Genomic DNA, 22,678 nt, shown 5'->3' on the forward strand with positions numbered 1-22,678 from the left:
TGGGAAGGCAGAAATGTGTAATTTTGCAACTTGATTATAATATTTTTAGAAAGGAAATTAACATTCATCATGCCAGATACATGAGTCCTTCCAGCGTCTCGCTCCCTCTCCCCAGAGCCCACCTTCTTTTATACCACACGGTGACTTGTCCAAGTAGAAAACTAGAATCTTTGGACAGGACAGGGATTCCGCATTTCCAGATGGTATTTCCTAAATAGTTCCAACCTTACTTTAAGATACACTAAACCACTATTTGTGACCCAGATCAAAAAGTTCACTTCACACGAACAACAAAAGAATCATTCATCTTATAAAACTGGATTTTCGAGCTGAGGCTAAATGGGAATTCCTTAAAGCTCTGCTATAAAGTCATGCCCTTTTCAGAGTTCTCACACAACTAGGAGTCATGGAAGTGGTGGAAGAACACGGGAGGAGACTAAGAGGGGAGGATGCAAGAGGCAAGTTCGTTTCCCTGCCCACTGCCGGAAACACACTGGTCTTGTGCTAAGAGGGAAAGGCAGGAACTCCCCTTGATGTGGGAGAGAGGCCCATTTTGAAAGTAAAAATTAAAGTAGCATTTCTCAAATATCCTGTGATGTGTGAGATATTCAAAGGGCTTTAAGGCCGGGGGTTGTAAACTGAGCCTAATAAGAACGTTAACGGATACTATGCCACATTATCTGAGACTCAGGCAGAGATGAGGACACATGCTGGTATCAAAGAAACTCGTCTCAGCAACCAACTACCCCAGTACTAAGCAGAAACCACCCTCCCTCCCCTGCCACGACGCAGCCAGTGTGGACGGAAAAGACCCTCAGAGAGGTGAATGAGGAGCAACGAAGACTGAGGAAAACGTCAAGGTCTCCAGTAAGGTCTCAGTGCTAAAGTCAAAGTCTGGGTTTTGGTCCTTAACTTACTTCCCCGCGGCATTGGACACCGAGAGTTACACCTTCTCCCGGCTTCCAGGACCCCCCTCTCCTGGCTCTCCTTTCACTTGTCTAGCCAGCCCCTCCTTTGCACTCTTCTTCAAGTTGGGGATCCCCCTGAGCTCTGGCTGGGCCTCTGCTCAAGGTGGACACACTCATAGCTTCCTATCAATTTTACCTACCTCCTCAATCCAAATCAAAACATCTACCTACTGGAATACTCTGTCAAAGACCCACAGGCACCTTGAACCACCAAGGCCAACACTTACCCAAAGTCTCCAAATCAGCTCCACTTCGTATAAGACAAGGCACAGGGCTCTCCCAGGCACCCCTGCCAGCCATTCTTGACTCTCTCTCCTACAAGTGAACCGTTACCAGTCACCAGCCCCATCCATCCACCTCTTCAATGTCTCTCAACAGCAGCTCGTGCTCCAGCCCCACGACACCACCTTCTTTAGCCAAACTGAACTCCCACTGCACCCTGCTCCTGTGGTCTCCCGTCTCCCTGATGGTTCTGCTTGCCTCCTACCTGGGCCAGTACCCAGCAGCAGGAAGATGCTTAACAGTAACATCTACCATGACTGCCTTTTGAGAGCGAGGCCCGCTGTTCTAAGAGTCTTGCACAAATTTTATATGATCCTCACAACATCTATATTTTACAGATGAGGAAGTTCAGGCATAAGGAAGTTAGCTAACCTGCCCAAGATCCTACAGGAGTAAGTGAACCTGGATTTGAATCCTGTCAGTCTCCAGAGCCGGTGCATTAAGTGCTCCACTGCCTCCCAGTAAACACTATGGGTTTGAATAAAGAGTCGATTCCCTCAAATGAGGTAAACACTGAAAAATATCCACACAATTTTGCAATCAAGATATTAATCGTGATGTAAGCAGAAACCTCTCTCATTAGGGGATGAGGAAAGAGTGAGAGAGTCTCATTTTTTAACAGTTGCCATTTAAAATGTGCCATGTGCCGGGCACCAAGGCCTCACAGCACCGCTAAGTGGACATTACTATCCTCACTTCACAAAGAGGAAACTCAATCAAAAGAGGTTACGTAATTTATACAAGGTTATACTACAAATAAGTGGCAGTAAGTAATTAAGACTGACTTAATTCATCTGACCCCATAAACTGTGCCATCAATCGCAATCCCAGGCTTGGTAAGTCAGTTTCAAGTCAAATGCCAAGTTGAAATGAAAAACAAAAAATTTCACGACATGGATAAAGTGTATCTAGTCACTGACTTCAATAAAACCATAATTAAGATTGATTTTCCTGAAGTTTAAAATGGTTAACTTATTTCCCATCTCTGGCAAGGCAACTCCTACCTCAGCACTCTCAACAGAGTATAAAGCAAAGATGAATGGGATCTTCTGCCAATGGTTTCTGGTTTCTTAATCTGATACAATTCATAGTGCACAAGAGACTTCACAACAACTAAACAAATTTAAATGATCAAAAGAGAAATTACAACAGAAAGTAATTTCAAGTCTCAGTTGCTAAATGTGCATTATAGGCAACATTGATACTCAAATATTAAGATAAAAGGAAAGAATAACATGGGCTGATATAATTTCATGTCTGTAACTAGACTTATTTCCAAAATTCAGCTTTGGCTGTATTCCTACTCACTTGTAAGTAATTAATGCATTGCTCCATTTTCAAAGTCATAATATAAAATTACAGAAACTTCCAACATGCTCTCTCTCTAACAAACAAATTCATCTTAGTCCCAAAACTGAATATAATTTCTTTGTTCTCATTTTTTTCATCATTGACCTACTTAAAAGCCAAATTAAAAGTATCCCTATGTTAAAATTTAATGATGTGGAGGTTAATTAACAGATATTTAAGAAAAATCATGAGCGATGACAAGATTAAATGAACACGAAAAGCTCAATATGAAATTATAACATCCAAACTCAGTGTAAAGACTGAGAGATGTTCTGAAAACAGTATTTTTAAACAAACAGCACAAAAGTCCAACTAGCAAATGACAATACTTTGCAAACTATCATAACCAAAAGTTGTCCTATAGTCCTCAGGACTAGACTTAGGTATATAATTATACACCAAAAGAGAGTTGTAGACCTCTGGTCAAATTTATTTTGTGTCTGGGAAAGATTATTTAAGGATTTCCACGTTTATCAAAACAATTCCTAAACGTAAATTCAATTTGCTAAAAACTCTATCTTTCCTCCATTTTCTTCTTTTTTTATTTTAATTGGAATGCCATATTTAAAAAAAATTTTTAATTCTAAAGCCCTCTTACATGGCAGTGTTATTCTGTGGCATGTTAATATTGACAAAATCATCTCACAGACCTGCCATCCCTGTTAGAACCACCCTTTTTCAAACATTTGTCTATAACAAGAAGGAAACAGAACAATGGGTAGAGAGGGAAGAAGAGTCAAAATGAAACATTAAAAAGTTAAGATGCTCCTGAACATGTTTAAAGAAAAGCTAAGGTTAAAGAAAAGTGAGGTCTTAAGACTAATCATGCTGTTCCAGAGCAATTACATGGCATACTATCGAACAGCTTTGAATGTTCTTCAACAACTGGGTTAGAAAAACTAACAGCATCTCTGTGAAATGAACTAGGTGTCATTCAAAACACTCAGGAGATGGCTAATTTGCCATTTATCACTTGGCTGTAGTCAGAGCGTTAGACTTGGAACTAGAGTTGTACTCCTGCAAACTAAACACAGGCACTGAAACAACTTGCAGACACCAAAGTTTATTTCCTGATTGTTAATACCAGACAGGAATTACAATCAGCATCTTTTTCGTTGTCCTCAAAATTAGTTAAGCACTGCTTCGTGCCACTGGCTGTTTAACAGAACAAGACAAACTCATCAAGTGAAAACAATTCTCAATTTCATCGGTGAAAACAATTTCTAGTACCCAGAAATCTACCAGGAGCCAGGCTGGGAAGCATACGATTTTCTGTCTCACAAAAGCAATTAACACATTAGCAGCTGCCTTCTAGGCACCTACTGCCCAGCTACCCAGTTTAGGTGCCCTTCCACCAAGTGGCCCTAGGTTTTTCATTTCCCAGCTAATTCTGAATCACCCAAATCCTCCTGATTCTTCAAGGTCCACCTCAAAAGTAACTTCCTTTAGGAAGCCTTTTCTGATCCTAACGGTAAGAAAATCCTGAATAGCTGGTCTCTCCATATGGCAATTAGGTCCTGCCACACTTTATAGCCTATTGCTTTCTCTAAGTTCCTGGTGGGTAGAAACCATATTTGCACTTAGGTCTGTCTTTCTGCCCTGCAGCAGCTGCAGCTACAGCCCCAGAAGAGAAGGCTTGCTCAATCAGCATTTGGTGATCTCTGTACCCAGATGCCAGTGGCAGTCCTGATTACAGTCCACCTCAATTAGGTCACAAAAATTCTCCCTGTACCTTTACTAGGAATTCAACACAAGGCCTCCTTACTCCCAGAGAGTAAAACAGGCTTGCAATCATGAAGTATACCTTAGCTGCCCAACAGGTCTATTTCCTCCGAGAATCCTTAGATAAAATGAGGAATCCAGAAGATGCTCTGACCATTCAAGAGCTGATGGCGCATTCACCTACAGATGGGATGGATACAAAATGCTCATACCCCGAGCCAGCCAAAAAGAGTGCTACAGGCACAAACAGATTTACCAGTCATCATCAACCCTCGGGTGTTTCCTCCTTCTAACTCCCAGAGCGGACTCACCTTTGAGGCAGGAAAGTAGCAATTCAGAAGGAGCAACAATCTTTCCTGCTTTGAATCAGACCGCAAAGAAGCTCATCATTCAACACAGCGAAGGCTGTAATCTGCTAGTTGAAAACTAAATTACAGACATCAGATTCTTCAACAGAGGCCCCCTCACCAGCTGTCCATCGGTTAGGGTGTTTACACAATTCGAAACAGCACAACAGGCCTAGTTTTATTTCTGACAGTGCCTACCAAGGGAAATAGAACTACATGCCTCTAGATTACCTTGAAGCCACTCCTTAATATATTTTACTAAAACATGAGTGACGATAATAATTCACCCTATCTTGGATATTTACCGAGCTACACACACACACACACACACACACACACACACACACACAAATACCGCTATTTCATTCTAAATGTCTGCACAGACGCAAGTCTCTCCCTTCCATCTTCCTTCTGAGATGTGTATCATTTGCAAACGGAGGAGTAACGCAAACACTACCCAAAGTCAAAAACAGCAAACTACCAAAATGTTCCCCGGAGGCCAAATCCAAATTATTCAGGCCTCAGCTCCAGACGTGAGAAGTCTCGCCATCTCGAGGGCGGGCAAGGAAGCCTGGCTCCGGGGACGCGAGTGGACAACCCCGGTGGCGAGCGACCAGGCCGAGGCCATGGGCGCAGGCCAGACCCGGGCCAACGCGGGGCGACCCCCACCGACAGTTGGGGAGGGGGCTGCGGCCCCGAGAGGCGAGGAACAAACTCGGCAAGCACGGCCCTTCCTGGCCCGGCGGTCAGCCCCGGCTGAGCTCCGACCCCGGCCCGCCCGCTCCAGCTCACCCCGCCCCGGTGGGCAGCGGCGCGCCCCGGGCCCAGCCGGGCCAGCTGCTCGGCGGACGCCCGCGGCAGCTCGGAGCTCACTCGCGGCGGCGCGCGGCGGGCCCGGGGCCGCTCGGCACCATCCTCCCCGCCGCGCCGGCGGCAGCGTCTGGCTCCGCGGGGCCGACGCGAGGACTAGAGGCCAATCCGGCTCCCGCCGCCGCGACACAGGCTCGTCTCAGGGTCCGGCAGCCGTGGTTTCCGGGTAGAAAAAACGCCACCGCCAACGCTGCCTTGACCTCTGACACCTGGCAACCGACGGCGGCGCGGCCGGGACAAGACTCCTCGGTCACGGGCGACAGAGACCACGCCTCCTGGTTGGGTCTTGTGGGAGCTTGCGCGTGAGTACGTGGGCTGCTTGCGTGAGGGCGTGGTTTGTGTGTTTGAGAGAAAGATGCCGTGTGTTGAGTGTGCGTGGTACACGTTTGTGTATCTGTGTGTGTCAGTGTGCATTTTGTACAAGGCTGTGGGCGGTGCATGTATGTGAATCTGGGCTCGTGTTTAGTGTGTGATGGGTGTGAGTGCAGGGTGTGTGCGTGCGTACGTGTGTATGGTGTGCGTGTGTTTCTGTACTCCTGTATTAATCACTGTGGATGTAAGTACCATTTGGTACAAAGTTACAAAATAAGTTTTAATTATTTTAAATAATTTTGTAAAATAAATTTGGCATTGTCCAGTAAACTTGAAGATATACATCATTTCTGGAGAATATGTTACCCTGGAGAAGCACTTGCACGTCGGCACAAGTAGACCTAGTAATGTATATAGCACCATTGTTTGTAATCGCTAAGAACTGAGAGAAGAAACAAGTGCCCATACAGTCGAATGCAAAAATAGATTTAGGTGTATTCATATATAATCAAATACAAAAGAGCAGTGAAAAGAATTGAAAACAGCTGACATAACAATGGGGCTCAACCTCAGGAATCAAATCACAAAATAACACACTGCAGCATAATTCTAATATATAAAATTCCAAAAGAAGCTAATCTAAGTGACATACTGTTTAGACATGTATACATAATTGGTAGAACTCTTGACAAAAAGCATGAGAAAAGATGCACAAACTTCATGTTAAGTTTTAAAAGGATGGACTGGGAAGGAAACACACAAGGTATTTCAAAGGTAATGGAAAAGTTCTTTATCCTAAAAAGGGTCATAGGTACACAGCCGTTTATTGAATTGTTATTATTTATATTTTATGCATAACTTAAATTTTTTATTTTGTATCAACTAAATAGTTAATAAAAATTAAAACTACACTATGATGCACCATTGAACTAGAAAGTTGGCGAGTGTCCTGAAGATGCATGACAAAGGCAGCAGAAGTTGCCAACTATCTTAAAATAGATCAGACCTAGATGTTGATGTGAAGCCATTCAAGAGTCAGAAGAAGTAGACCCAAAACATATCTTTTGACAAAGGGATTAATAGCTTTCAGCTGGCTTTCAAAAGAAGCTGCTTAACTTCCAGCAGAAAGTAATTAAACCAAAGATAAAATTTCTATCCTCAAGATTATACCCTCAAACTTAAAGTTGTCAGAGCAATCCAAATTATAAGTGGAGGTTTTGACAAACATGCCAGTGCAAGTAGTGAACAACTACCAGTGGCAAGGCTAATTTAAATAGTTTGGTGATTATGGATTAAACTTAAACTTGGATTGTGAAGGTGAAGAGCAATGAGTGGGTCATTGTGTCAGGATAAATGGATGCTGTCATAAATTAAAAATAACTTTTATGGGGATGTAAATGTAGAGTGCAGTGCTTAGTGTGTACGAGGTCCTGGGTTCAATCCTCAGCACCTCCATTAAAAAAGAATTTTAAAAAGCAGTAAAAAAAATTTAATTAATTTTATAAACTCTTTTGTCGATTCTGTGCATCAAAGTCCAAATAGAAAAAAAATTTACTATTTTTATACACAATGTAATTTTTTTCTGAAAAGCTGTTATTGAATCAATGAACATCTTACACTGGATGAAATATTAGAATCAATAAATGCTTGTTGAATAAGTGAAAGAACAGTAGACATTTCATAAAAGAAATATGAATTCCAACAGACAGGAAAAGATGTCACTGGTAATAATGATGAGGGACTCACTGAGGATAAGCAGATAGTTTGCTGGGTGGGACAGCAGAAAGGAGAAGGGGAGGCTCTGGTTGGAGGTGGGCTTTGGGATCTAGTCCTAGCTCTGCTACTCACTGTCTGTATCACCTTGAGCAAGTCACAAACACTCTGAACCTCACGCTCTTCATTCCTAAGGTGGAGGTGCCAGTACTAGCTTATTCAAGTTGGTAAAAATCCTCCAGATACTCCATAAACTGTAAAGCACTATCCAAAGATAAGTTCTGTGCTGTGAGAGTTAACTGGTAGGACCAGAACTAACCTTGGCTGTTTTGTGGAAGTTACAGGGTACTGAGCCCTGATCAACACACTGATTAACAGTATTGCTTTGTAACCCATGGCTTCAAAGACCTTCAGGGTAGTTTATGTCAGCTTCTCAGCATTATTTATTGATAATAATCAGACTGATGACTTACACCTGGTCTCAGCAAGACCCCACAAAGGGCTCTGCATTTGAAGAATCGAGCTGGACTATGCCTATGTGACCAGCAAGATATTTTTAAAAAAGGGGGGGGGACTCCATTTTGCCTCCCTGTTCCAAGGTGCCAAGTTACACATGTTGATGGTTCCTGATCCAAGAGAGAAAGTCAGTTCTGTCTTGTCTCTTATAGAAGATGGACAACAAGCCCTTGCTCCTGGTCTCTCCAGACCTCTTGCTATGAGACAGCCTTTGGCTGTGACGCATGTCCTATTTTAATGCTGCTGCTATGTAGTATCTTTTTCTGTAATAAATTGGACATTGTCATTTAGGGTCCTGTGAGTCTTCCTGAGCAACCTAACCCTGTTAAACCCTTCTTCATTGCCACCATTCATACAGTAGGTTTCAGAAGTAGGATTTACTGAAAAACCCCTAACTCATTCTTCACTCAAAATATGGCAAAGGCATTATTTTAAAAGAAAAGGGCTGATTCTGATAAAGTGGATGAAAATGAACAAGTTACCCTTGGTTTCATGTTGCACAGACTTTGAAATGAAATACTCCTTAATAATAAAACTTTCCAGGGAAATCTGGAAGCAAAAGAATCTGAACTTCAGGAGTAAGAAAAATGGATCAGAAGGAAACTGCAAACCAATGTCAGGTCAGCTAAAACTTCAGTTCTGTGGTTGCTGCTTTGAGCAATAGCAAAACAAAAGCAAGTTCAGAATCTCCCTGGGTTGAGCTGTGCCTCCTCTGGCTGAGCTATAATTTTTGATGGATCAGCTAAGCCTGTGAGACCCATGACAACTAAGAAGATAATTCAAGTGGGGAGAGATGACAGTGGAGCGAGGGCAAGACACCCTGGAAATAAGGGACTATTCAGTGAAGGAATAGAGTCACTTTGTAGATCATTACAGACGTTATCCTGATACACCTTTGTTAAAATGACTCCTGAGAATTTTAGAACAAGGGGCAGTATCTCTGCTTTCAACACTACTAACCAGAGAGAGAATATTTGGGCTACCCCACATCCTGTTGGCTAATACTTCTGTGAGGATGCTTCATGGAGAAGCCCCTAGACTAACAGAATGGATCAACAGGAGGGCCCATCATACATATCCAGAGAAGGGCAATTTTACTGCCCCTCCCTTTGTCAATAGCACATACTGAAGCTGCAGAAATCCTGCAGGTGCAGGCAGGGTTGGACTATCCACACACTTACAGAACCAGACTCCCACATGGGATGCTCCTCACCCAGGCTATGACCGAAACTATAACGAGAAAAATCCCACCGGCATTGGCACTATACGTGACTTGGCTACTGAGACCAAAAGAGAATGTAAAAGAGGCAGTCACAAATCCTTTATCCCAAGGACCACATAGGGAATTTCAAAACTGGAAGGAAAAAAAAAAAGTTAGATGGTGTAGCCACTTTGGAAAACAGACTGGCAGTTCCTGAAGAAGTTAAACATAGGGTTAATATTTGAGCCTGCAATTCCACTCTGAGAGACTCAAGAGAATTAGGTCAACACAAAAATGTGTACACAAATGTTCATAACAGCATCGTAATGGCCCCAAAGTGGAAACAGCCCAAAGTTCATCAACTGATGAATGGATAAACAAAAGATGCTATATCCGTGAGATGGAACATTATTTAACCATAAAGGGGAGGGAACTACTGATACACGCCATAACATGGGTGAACGTTGGAAACATATTATATGAAAGAAGTCAGTAACAAAAGACCACATATTATATGATTCCATTGACACGAAATGTCCAGAACAAGCAAATCTATGGAGACAGAAACCAGATTATCAGTCGCCTGAGGTGAGAGGCAACTGGAGGCTGATAACCAAAGGAGGGGGAATGATAATGTGCAAAAATTGATTGTGGTAATGGTTATGCAACTCTGTAAATACACTAAAAACCATTGAATTGTACACTTTAATTGGGTGAATTCTATGGTATACGAATTATATCTCAAGAAGGCTGTTTTAAAAGAAAAGATTCGGACTTTACAAAAGAAAGAAAATCAAAAGAAAGTGAGTAACTTTATAGGCTCTAATCATGTGGACATCTTTAGACAGTTAATTTTTAAACAGAAATTAAAAAAGGAGGAAATTGACAGAGCGCCATTAAAACCTTGATAGAAATTTTACGGGAATCTTGGGTTCCCACAGCTACGTCTCCTCAAAGCTCCCAGGAAGTAAAATCCCAAGACTCGGAGAAATGTCAGAACGAAAACGTTCCAATGAGCCTACATAGCATCAAATTCCGAAATGCCCACTTTCAATATAAAGGCAGCAGTTCCTTGTCCCCTACTTGCAAATTTTCCTTAAGATTGAGATTATTTCCAATTTTAAAATAACCGACATTTCTTATTTTAAAGAAAAAGGCCAGGGTCTCTTTTTTTTTTTTTTTTTTTTTTGGAGGGGGAGGATAATTAACTTTATTTATTTTCAGAGGAGCTACTGGGGATTGAACCCAGAACCTCCTGCATGGCAAGCATGTGCTCTGCCACCTGAGCTATACCCACCCCTCAAGGCTGGGGTCTCTTGACCCAATTCCCAGTGGGTTGGGTTCCTAAGGCCTTCTACCCTGTATGGGTGACACGGCCAGGGGTGGAGAAATAACTCTTCTAGTTCTGTTGGAGACAGAGCAGTTCCAGTCCTGACTTGGCCTACAAATGAGCCCCTTAGGGGCAATGGAATTAATCCAGGGGACTGTGGGGAGGCTACTGAGCGGGATCAAAGTCTGGTTAAAAATTGGAATATGGGGTTTTTTAAAATGTACGCTTTGGTGGTATCTCCCTTACCTGCTCTGCTCTTGTGGTGGGGCTGGGTGTATGTGGGGTGGGGAGGAATGAGAGAGCAACTTACACAGGAGTCTTCCCTGCTGTACCCCAGTTTTCTTTGTCACAACTGGATCTGGTAGTCTCTGAACCAGAACTACAGTTAAGGGCCCCAGAGGCTGGCACTACTCCACCACGAGACACCGTGTCCATGAATTTGGCCCTAAGTGCAGGAATTCCTAAGGGATCGGAGGCCCTGATCATCCGTTCCCCACACCCCGCTATGCTGGAGCTGACTGTTGGAAATGCTGTGTTGCCTAGCGGACAGAAGCGTTCTACTTCTCTGCACTTACTCAATCAGAATTTCAGAGGGAACAAATGGATTCAAATTAATGACAGACAGAAGACGATGAGATCGCTGCTGACGGGGAGGGAAAGAAATTGTAAAAGGGAATCTCTACCTTACTCTCCATGCCTGTGGGACGCTTAGAGCAAGAGAATAAATAGACCTCTCAGCTCTGACTCAGAAGGTCTGTGGGGCAAAGTACCTGTTTGCCAAAACGTCCTCCTCCTCCTCTTTTAAAGAGTCAACAAGTGATCTGACCGCTGTGGAAAACAGTTTGGCCTCAGAAAGTTAAACACAGAATTACCACGTAACCCAGTAATTCTACTCCTAGGTACACACCCGAAAGACTTGAAAGCAGGAACGAAAACAGATACTTTTCTGCCAGTGTTCATCATACCAGTATTTGCAAGAGCCAGAAGGTGACACAACCTAAATGTCCACCAACAGATGACTAAACGAAACGGTACATACATACAATGGGATATAATCTTAAAAAGGAATGAACTTCTGATACCTGCTATGACACGGATGAACCTTGAAAACCTTATGATCAATGAAATAAGCCAGACACAAAAGAACACATATTATGTCACGTCCATGAAGCCACTGGAATAGGCAAATTCATTATGACAGAAAGTAGAATAGAGGCTCCTGGGGGCTGTGGGGGCATGGGGGATGAGGAGTTACTGTTTAATGGGGACAGAGTTTCTGTTTGGGATGATGAGCAAGTTCTAGATATGGGTGGTGGTGACGGTTGCACAACTTTGTGAATCTACTGAATGCCACTGAACTCTACACTTGGAAATGGTCAATTTTATGTATATTCCACCAAATCTTAAAAAGTGAGCTGAGAACATGAAAACTAGTGAACTTCTGGGCATGGTCTGTGTCCTCACAGTGGATGACCAGGTAGGAGGTCTGACTGGGTGGCCATCTGAAACAGGACAAATGTGGCTGTGCCTTTGGGTTCCCACTTCCTCTCTATATGTTAGTATAGAGGATCTCTGTGGGGACGCGACCTGGGGGAATGTTTACCTGGTTACATATATACCAGAGTATACCAATGGATAATGATCTGAAGGAACACTCCATGGTCACTCTGTAAGCCCAAAACTGTTCTAAAAAAGTTTATTTTAAAAAATTGTGTGGGTATTAATTGTGATGATGTAGGCTTAAGACAGTCACCAAAATACAAAGGTAGAAGGTTATCTGCTGGAGGTCTCATCTGTCATAAGATTATGTGTAAAAATACCTATTTTGTCTCATTGTGGGTGGAAAAACCTTGAGGAAGTGGACAGGCAACTGGGACATTTGAATCGCTGACAAAAGGAAAAGAATTAGGCGTAATTTGGTGAGCCTATCTTCCTGAGACTGAAAAGCCAGAGATGCCATAGGAATGGTTATGAGAAGCATGGTGGCATTCCCAAACCAAAGTGTATTTGGGAATATAGTCAATGACTATGTAATATCTTTGTACGGAGACATATTGCAACTAGATTTATCATGGTGATCATTTTGAAAAATATAGAAATATTGAATCACTATGTTGTGTACCAGGAAATAACATTATGTTGTAGGTCAACTATACTTCAAAAACAAACAAACTCATAGAATAAAAAAGAGATGAATTTGTGGTTAGCAGAGGCAGGGGGTAGGGGAAGGGAGAATTAGATGAAGATGGTCAAAAAGTACAAACTTCCAGGTATAAGATAAATAAATCCTACGGATGTAATGTACAACATAAATATAATTAACACTGCTGTATTTTATCTATGAAAGTTGAGAGTGAATCCTAAGGGTTCTCATCATAAGAAAAAAATACCTCTATTTCTTTATTGTTGTATCTGTACAAGGAGATGAATGTTCACTAGAATTATTGTGGTCATCATTTCCTGATGTGTGTAAGTCAGATCATTATGCTGTAGACCGTAAACTTACACAGTGCTGTGTGTCTGTCATAACTCAATAAAACTGGAAGAAGAAACCAAAATCTATTTAGAAGGGACTACTCAGTGGATCTTACCCTGGAGGACTCAACAGTTTGGAGTTTCTTGTTCATTTCCTAAACAAGAAAGCAGTTGGTGCTCAGTGGCAACCATGTGTCTGGGGGAGGAAACAGCGCTGGCCCCAAACAAAAGAGCCCTGGGACAGTCAGGAGCTGGGCCAGGTGTGGCTGGCCAGGTGGAAACCACTTTGAATGAGGAAAGACATAGTAATGAAAAACGCCTCCAAGTACACATAGGGTTGCCTCAAAGGCATCCTATTCCAGGAGAAGCGACAGGGGCTGGCGAGCTGCCTGGAATGGTAACGTGGTGCTGTCAAATGGGACTTGCAGTTGAGCAGACACAAGACCACATGGCCACGCCTAGTGGGAATGGCTGCACAGCCGCATGGCCGCACATCCACACAATGGGCAGGAATTCTCATAGCAGCAGCCCTGGCTCTGCACGTACAGGAGACGCAGCTCAGTGGAAGGAATTTTTACTGGAAAATGCAGCCTCTCAGAGTGCCATGACTTTGGTCCCACCACTGAGTGCTAACCATTCTTTCCCTCAAGTGCAACCTGCAGGTTGCACTCATTTTAAACTAAACCACTTGTAGTAACCTATAATGAAAAAGAATATGAAAACGAATATATGTACGTATATGTATGACTGAAGCATCATGCTGTACACCAGAAATGGACACATTGTAAACTGACTATATTTCAATTAAAAAAAAGAAATTAATAAAAAAGAAAAGTTGAAAAACCTCAAAAAATTTAAAAATTAATGATACCTCAATCAAGCTGGAAAAATGAACAACTAAGGCTGGGCAATTGTTCTAGATTAAAGGAGACTTAAGAGACATGTCCACTAAATGCAATGATTAATCCTGCACAGGAACCTGGATTTTAAAAAAACAGACCTATTAAAGACATTATTTAGAAAATTTGGATTTGGTCTGTTTATTGCATCAATGTTAAATTTTAAATAAATAAACCTATTTACCCAACTACTACCAAAAAAAAAAAAAAAAAGAAAGTTGTTTAGGGGATAGAGCTCATATTAAGTGTTGTTACCACAATATAAATTTTAAAATAAAATAAAAAGAGTGGGGACCCTGGAGATAGCAGGGCTGGGTTTGAATCCTGGCTTCCCACTTCAGCTCTGTGATCTCGAGCAAGACACTCACATCTCTGTGCCCCCGCATCCTCTTTACCTGCAGGGTACCTGAGGAGGTTAAATGTACTGTTCTATTTAAAGCACTTAGCACGGTGTCTAGCATGAATAAAGCACTAATTTAGGCTACCTATTATTATTCCTTGGTAGACTAGATTTATTAGATACATTAAAGAGGCAGCACGTTTTAAGTGCTTAACATGGTACTTTGTGCATAAGGGCTGAATACATATGAGATACTATGATTATTCCCCTGGGCAATTAAGCACGCACCTGGTGCCTCATCACTTCCATTGTATCTTAAACTCAACTAAATCTTGAGCTATTTGACTTTTCATATTTTTACAGCTGCCCATTTCTACTGGATTGTAAATAGGCTGAAGGCGAAGTCCGGGACACGTGCCTTTTTCAGTCCCTCTAGCACTGTTCTTTACATGGAGTCTGGGCTCGACATATATTTAAGGCATAAAATTAACATAGTTTAAAGGAAGAACCTTCTGCAGACCATCTAGTCCAGCCCCCTACTGTCTGGTTCATCTAAACACACAAAAAAGGAGCTCATTTCAGAATGAGTCACTGTTACTTACAAAGTAATAAGAGAAAGTTTCCATTTGAAATAGTGATCATGTCCATCCACCCCTCTGACTTTCCAAATTAGAGGAAAATGACCAGACTCCTCCTGCACTCCGCCTGTCCACCACCCATAGCAGGTGGCACCAGAATTTCAGCTTAATTCTGACGACAGACTCTCTTAGTGCTTTGAGGAGATTCCTCCGTATTTAAGAATGCTTACCAGTCCTCGGGCTGCCACTCCAAATCCAAGAAACTAGATTTCTTTCAGCTTCATTGACTTTTTATTAAGGGAGCAAGCAGTTTTCTTCTGGCAGTGAAACCGTTCAGCAGGTGCGTACTTCTGTAGAGGAAATTTAAACCAGACACCCACCCCTGCACACAACTCATTAATTTTTTAAAGAGGGGCAGGACTCAGAACCTTCCAAGAGGGTGATTTCCACCCCTAGAGGTGGCGTTCTGTATTGGCAACCACGGAGAGGTTGCCTGGGAAACCCTGTTTAGAGACAGCTGTGTCACTTTTAAAACAAATTTTTTTTTTTTAGATTTTTTAAAACATTTTTTTATTGAGTTACAGTCATTTTACAATGTTGTGAACAAACTTCTCCTTTTAAGAGCTAATATGTACTATTACGGTTCTGTATTGCGCAGTGGTTTGGAGCTTTTGTTTTTATACTCTGAGAATAATTTTGTCCTATTTTCTAATGATAAAACAACCATGGCATTGTATAAAGATAGGAAAGTTTAGAAGATATTAAAAAGGAAAATTAAAACCATCTGTAATCCCCAGACCAACTACTGATGAGATCTTGCTGTATTTCTTTCTTTTTTTTTCCCCTCTAGCATTGCTTGGGATTTTGAATCAAATTTGGAATTATGTAAGCATATTTATGCTAGGATAGCTTTCTGCATAATTAGTCTTTAAACACTCCTCCTCTAAACAATTTGAACAATTTTTAAACTGCTGTCCTCAATATTTTTTTTATTGAGTTATAGTCAGTTTACAATATTGTGTCAATTTCCAGTGTAGAGCACAATTTTTCAGTTATACATGAACATACATATATTCATTGTCGCATTCTTTCTCAATATTTTTATATAAATTTTTTACTGTGTTTTTGATTATTTTCTTAGCATAGTTTTCTAGAAATAGTATTACTGTTCCAAAAAGTAAAAAGATTTTAAGGCTTTTGACACGCACGCAGCACTGACTTGCTCTCTGGGAATATTATAATTTATGCTTTTCTCAGTGAGGTACATTTCCCCGTACACTTGTCATCATCAAATGCTATATTTGCCATAAAATTCACCTTTGCCAATTTGACAAGAAAAAAAAACCTATTGTTACTGAATTATTTTATATTTCTCTGATTACTAATGAGGTTGAGTATTTTTCATCTGTTGTCCATTTTTGAGTCTAAATGGTGAAATTTTCATGTCCTTTGTGTATTTTTAAATGCTTGATTTTAAAAATTTTCTTATTTGAAAAAGTACTTGAATTTTTTTTCATATTTGTATTGGTAATTTTCTTCATGATGATCTAATTGACATATAACGTTGTGTAAGTTTAAGGTGTGCCACATGATGATTTGGAACTATATATATTGTGAAATGATTTACCACAATATGGTTAGGTAACATAGCCATCCCTTCACATAATGACTACTTTTTGTTTTTGGTGAGAATATTTAAGATCTACTCTCTCAGTGACTTTCAAGTATATAGTCCAGTATTGTTAGCTCTAGTCATCAAGCTATACATTTAATCCTCAGAACTTACTCATCTTATAAGTGGAAGTTTGCACCCTTTGGCCAGCATCTCCCATTTCCCCTACCCCTCAGCCCCTGGCAACCACTTACACTGTTTCTATGAGTTCAGCTTTTTCAGATTTCAAATATAAGTGAGATCATACAGTACTTGTCTTTCTCTGTCTGACTTATTTCACTTAGGCTAATGCCTTCAAGGTCCTTCTGTGTTGTTGCAAATGGCAGAATTTCCTTCCTTTTTATGGCCAAATAATATTGGTGTGTGTGTGTGTGTGTATACATATACATACATATATATAAATATAAATATAAATATATATATAAATGCCATTGGAATTTTGATAGGAATTGCTTCAAATCTATAGATTGCTTTTTAGCAATATTAATTCTTCCAAATGATGAGCATGGATTATCTTCCCATTTATTTGTATTTTCTTCCATTTCTTTCACCAGTGATTATAAATTTTTAGTGTATAGATCTTTCACCTCCTTGGTTAAATTTATTCCTACATATTTTACTGGTTTTGATGCTATTGTAAATAGGATTGCTTTCCTTTTTTTTTTATTAAAGTATATAGTCAGTTTACAATGTTGTGTCAATTTCTGGTGTACAGCACAATGTTTCAGTCACACATGAATATACTTATACTCGTTTTCATATTCTTTTTCACTGTAAGCTATTACAAGATATCGAATATAGTTCTGTGCTATACAGTATAAACTTGTTTATCTATTTTATATATATTTGCAGTCAGTATCTGCTAATCTCGAACTCCCAATTTATCCCTTCCCACTCCCTTCCCCTCTGGTAACCACAAGTTTGTTTTCTATGTCTGTGAGTCTATTTCTGTTTTATATATAAGTTCATTTGTCTTTCTTTTTTTTAGATTCCACATATGAGTGATATTATGTGGTATTTTTCTTTCTCTTTCTAGCTTACTTGACTTAGAATGACATTGTCCAGGGCCATCCATGTTGCTGCAAATGGCATTATGTCACTCTTTTTATGGCTGAGTAGTATTCCATTGTATAAATATACCACAACTTCTTTATCTAGTCATCTGTCAATGGACATTTAGGTTGTTTCCATGTCTTGGCTATTGTAAATAGTGCTGCTATGAACATTGGGATGCAGGTGTGTTTTTGAATTAAGGATGGGATTGTTTTCTTAATTTCTCTGATAGTTCATTATTTGTGTATAACAAATCAACTGATTTTTGTATATTGATTTTTGTATCCTGAAGCATTTCTGATTTCATTGATTAGTTCTAACAGTTGTGTGTCTGTGTGTTTACGTATAAGATCATGTCATCTGCAAACAGAGACAGTTTTACTACTTCCTTTCTCACTTGGATGCCTTTTATTTCTTTTTCTTGACTGCTCTGACTAGGACATCCAGGACTATGTTGAATAGGAGTGGTGAGAGTGCCCCCTAATCCCCTTAACCTATACCTGATTTTAGAGGAAAAGCTTTCAGTTTTTCACCATTGAGTCCACTGAGTAACAAGTTAGCTGTGAGTCTGTGATATATGGCCTTTATTATGCTGAAGTATGTTCCCTCCATGCCGACTTTGTTGAGGGTTATTTTCATTATGAGTATTACAAGTAGATGCTGAATTTTGTCAAATAATTTTTTGCATCTGTTGAGATGATCATATAATTTTTATCATTTTGTTAATGTGGTATAGACATTGATTTCACATGTTGAACCATCCTTGCGACCCAGGGACCAATCCCATTTGATCACGCTGTATGATTCTTCTAATGTGAGGCTGAATTTAGTTTCCTAGTATTTTGATGAAAATTTTTGCATTTATATTCATTGGGGATCTTGGCCTATAATTTTCTTTTCTTGTAGCGTCCTTGTCTAGCTTTTGGTATCAGGGCAACGCTGGCCTTATATAATGAGTTTGGGCATATCCCCTCCCCTTCAGTTTTCTGGAAGAGTTGGAGAAAGATTGGCACTAATTCTTGTTTAAATGTATGATAGAATTCACTATGAAACCATTTGGTCCTGGACTTTTGTTTACTGGGAGGTTTTGGATTACTGATTCAACCTCCTACTCACATCAGTCTGTTGGGATTTTCTGTTTCTTCATGATTCATTCCTGGTAGGTTGTGTATTTCTTTTAGATATCCTATTTGTTGACATATAATTGTTTACATTAGTCTCTTATAATCCTTATGTATTTCTGTGGTAAATTGTAATGTTTCTTTCACTTCTGATTTTATTTATGAGTCTTCTTTTCGCTTAGATAGTCTAGGTAAAGATTTGTCAATTTTGTTTATCTTTTCACTCAACATGATGTCCTTGAGATCCATCCAAGTTGTTCCATGTTATTAAGAGTTCTTCCTTTTTATTTCCATTGTATGGATGTACCACAGTTAGTTTAACCCATGAAGGGAAATATGGTATATTGCTAGTTTGGGGATATTCAAAATAAAGCTATTAACATTTCATGCATAGGTTTTTGCAGGAACAGACATTTTTATTTCTCTGGATAAATGCCCAGGAGTGCTACTGCTGGATTGAGTGGGATGTATATGTTTTATAAGAAACTACCAAACTATTTTGCAGAGTGGCTGTTGAATTCTACATTTCTACCAGCAATGTTTGAGAGATCCAGTTTCTCTGAATCACCAACAGCACTTGATATTGTCGGGTTTGGGGTTTTTTTTAGCCATTCTAGTTGACGTGTAGTGGAAGCCTGTCATGGTTTTAATTTACTTCTTTAAATGACTAATGACATTGAATGTCTTTTCACGGGCTTATTTGCCTTCCACAGATCCTCTTCTTTTGTAGCAAATTAGTGTTTTTTATTTTGTACCTAGCATATATATCCACAGGTACAACAATCAGTTATTACATGTTGATGTTTGGAAAAGCAGTTTATTCCAGTAACATTTTTTTTCTTTTCTGATCTCATGTTCCTATTTATTTCTTGGAATCATTTCTCTCTGTTTATTAGGACACTACCTTTTACTTCTTTTAAATTTTTATTTAAATTTTTTAAACTGTGGTTAAAATATACATAACAAAATTTACCACTTGAGCCATTTGTAAGTTCAGTAGCATTATTTTATTTTAATTAGTTACATTATAATTGTTTTATATATTATTACAATTAATTATAATCGTATTGTTATACAGCCATCACCACTACCCATTTCCAGAACTTTTTCTTCATCCCCAGCAGAAACTCTGTACCGTTAAACAATAGCTCTGCATTAACCCTTCCCCCCATCCCAGCCCCTGGAAGCCTCTGTTCTACTTTTTGTCTATGAATTTGTCTATTCCAGTTAACTCATACAGATGGAATCATACATTTGCCCTTTTGCCTCTCATTTAATTCACTTAACATAATGTTTTCAAAGTTTATCCATGTTGTATCACATATCAGAATTTCATTCCTATTTAAGATTGAATAATATTTCATTGTATGGATAAATAAACCACATTTTATTTATCTAGTCCTCTGTTGATGGTCATTTTAGTTGTATCTATCTTTTGGCTATTGTGAATAATGCTCCTATGAAAATTTGTGTGCAAGTGTTATAGGGTGAATTGTGTCCCCATAAAAATTTATATGTTGAAGCCTTAACCCCCCATTTCCTCAGAATGTGACTACAGGTAGAAATAGATCTTTCAGGTATAATTAAGTTAAAATGGCTTAAAGACTTAAATATAAGACAAGACACTATAAACTACCTAGAAGAAAACGTAGGCAAAATGTTCTCTGACATAAATCTTAGCAATGTTTTCCTAGGGCAATCTACCCAGGCAATAGGAATTAAAGTAAAAATAAACAAATGGGACATAATTAAACTTATAAGCTTTTGTACAGTAAAGGAAACCATAAGTAAAACAAAACGATGACATATGTAGTAGGAGAAAATACTTGCAAATGATGCAACTAACAAAGGTTTAATTTCAAGAATATATAAACAGCTCACACAACTTAAGAAAAAAAACAAACAAGCCAATTGGAAAATGGGCAGAAGACCTAAACAAGCAATTCTCCAATGAAGACATACAAATGGCCAATAAGCACATGAAAAAAAAAGCTCAATATCACTAATTATCGGAGAAATGCGAATCAAAACTACAATGGGATATCACCTCACACCAGTAAGAACAGCCATCGTTCAAAAGTCCATGAGTGATAAAGAGGGTGTGGAGAAAAGGGAAGCCTTCTACATTGTTGGTGGGAATGCTGGTGCAGCCATTATGGAAAACAGAACGAAGAATCCTCAAAAAACTGAAAATAGACTTACCAAATGATCCAGCAATGCCACTCTCATATATCCAGAGGGAACCTTAATTCAAAAAGATACGTGCACCCCAATGTTCTCAGCAGCACTATTTACAATAGCCAAGACATGGAAGCAACCTAAATGTCCATCGACAGATGACTGGATAAAGATGTGGTGTATGTATACAATGGAATACTACTCAGCCTTTTAGAAAAAAGAATAAAATGCCATTTGCAGCAACATGGATACACCTGGAGATCGTCATCCTAAGTAAGCCAGGAAGAGAAAGAAACATACCATATGATATCACTCATATGTGGAATCTAAAAAAAGAAAGAAAGAAAGAAAAAAGAGGACACTAATGAACTCATCTACAAAACTGAAACAGACTCGCAGACATAGTGAACAATCTTATGGTTACCAGGGGAAGGGGTGGGAAGGGATAAATTTGGGAGTTTGAGATTTGCAAATGTTAACCACTACATATAAAAGTGAACCAATTTCTTCTGTAGCACAGGGAACTATATTCAATATCCTGTAATAACCTTTAATGAAAAAGAATATGAAAATGAATGTATGTATATATATACATGACTGGGACATTACGCTGTACTCCAGAAATTGACACATTGTAACTGACTATACTTCAATTAAAAAAAGAACAGAAAGTTAAAATGAAGTCATTAGAGTGGGCCCCGACCCAACATGAGTGGTGTATTTATGAAAAGAGGGGCGCTGTACAGAAAGCAGGTGATGTGAAGACACACGGAGACCAAGGAGAGTGGATTCTTTGAATAATCTGACATTTCTAGCCTCTCTAACTGTGAAAAAATAAATTTCTGTTGTTTAAGCTACCAGCCTTCGGTACTTTGTTATGGCAACCCTAGTAAATAGTAAGTATCCATTTGAATTCCTGCTTTCAATTTTTTGGGTATTTTATCTAGAGGTAGAATTGCTGGATCATATGGTAGTTCTATGTTTAACTTTTTGAGGAAGCACCAAAATGTTTTTCAGAGTGACTACACCATTTTATGTTCCCAACAGCAGTGCACCAAGATTCCAGTTTCTCTACAATCTCATCAACACATTATTTTCTGTGTTTCTGATGACAAAAGCCATCCTGACAGGTGTGAAGTGACATCTTATTGTGGTTTTGATTTGCGTTTTTCTAATAGCTAGTAATGTTGAGCATCTTTTCATGTGCTTATGGGCATTTGTGTATTTTCTTTGGATAAATATCTATTCAAGTCATTTGCTCACTTTTACATTTTTTTATTGTTGTTGAGTTGTAAGAGTACTTTATATATGCTAGATATTAAGCCCTTATCAAATATATAATTTGCAAATATTTTCTCCTGTAGAATGGTGATTGCCAGGTGCTCGGTGAGGAGGAAATGAGGAGGTGATGGTCAAAAAGTACAAAGTTTTAGTTATGCAAGGTAAGTAAGTTCTAGAGATCTACCGTATAACATATGCCTGTAGCTAACAATAGTGTATTATACACTTACATTTTTCTAAGAGGGTAGATCTTATGTTAAGTGGTCTTAACACACACCCACACTCCCACTCCCACCCCACCCCCAACACGATAAAGAGGACAGGAGGAAACTTTGGGAGGTGATTGGGACTCCAATGCTAAGAATGGTAGATCTTTCATTATTGTTCCAGAGGTCCCTGAGGCAACATTCATTTTTAAATTTCATTCTATTTTCTGTTAATCAGATTGGGTAATTTGTTGATCTATCTTC

The 22,678-nt window shown here is 39.5% G+C and overlaps 1 protein-coding gene across 7 annotated transcripts in view; it reads right to left on the bottom strand.

Annotated features, from left to right (window-relative positions):
* LOC105082750 (rab5 GDP/GTP exchange factor) overlaps positions 1-22,678 on the bottom strand; it is a 94,030-nt gene that overhangs the window by 18,795 nt on the left and 52,557 nt on the right. The window contains exon 1 of one of the 7 annotated variants that reach the window (XM_074345994.1): positions 15,134-15,153. The exons of 3 other annotated variants lie outside the window; for them this stretch is intronic. The gene's annotated coding sequence lies outside the window, so the exon portion shown is untranslated. Of the gene's footprint in view, positions 1-5,150; positions 5,386-5,461; positions 5,715-15,133; positions 15,154-22,678 lie in introns of those variants that run through there. 3 more of the 7 variants (XM_074345992.1, XM_074345991.1, XM_074345993.1) reach the window with 3 other exon arrangements.

This window comes from Camelus bactrianus, chromosome 18 (genome assembly GCF_048773025.1).
Source record: "Camelus bactrianus isolate YW-2024 breed Bactrian camel chromosome 18, ASM4877302v1, whole genome shotgun sequence".
In the NCBI taxonomy this organism is placed as follows: Eukaryota; Metazoa; Chordata; class Mammalia; order Artiodactyla; family Camelidae; genus Camelus; species Camelus bactrianus.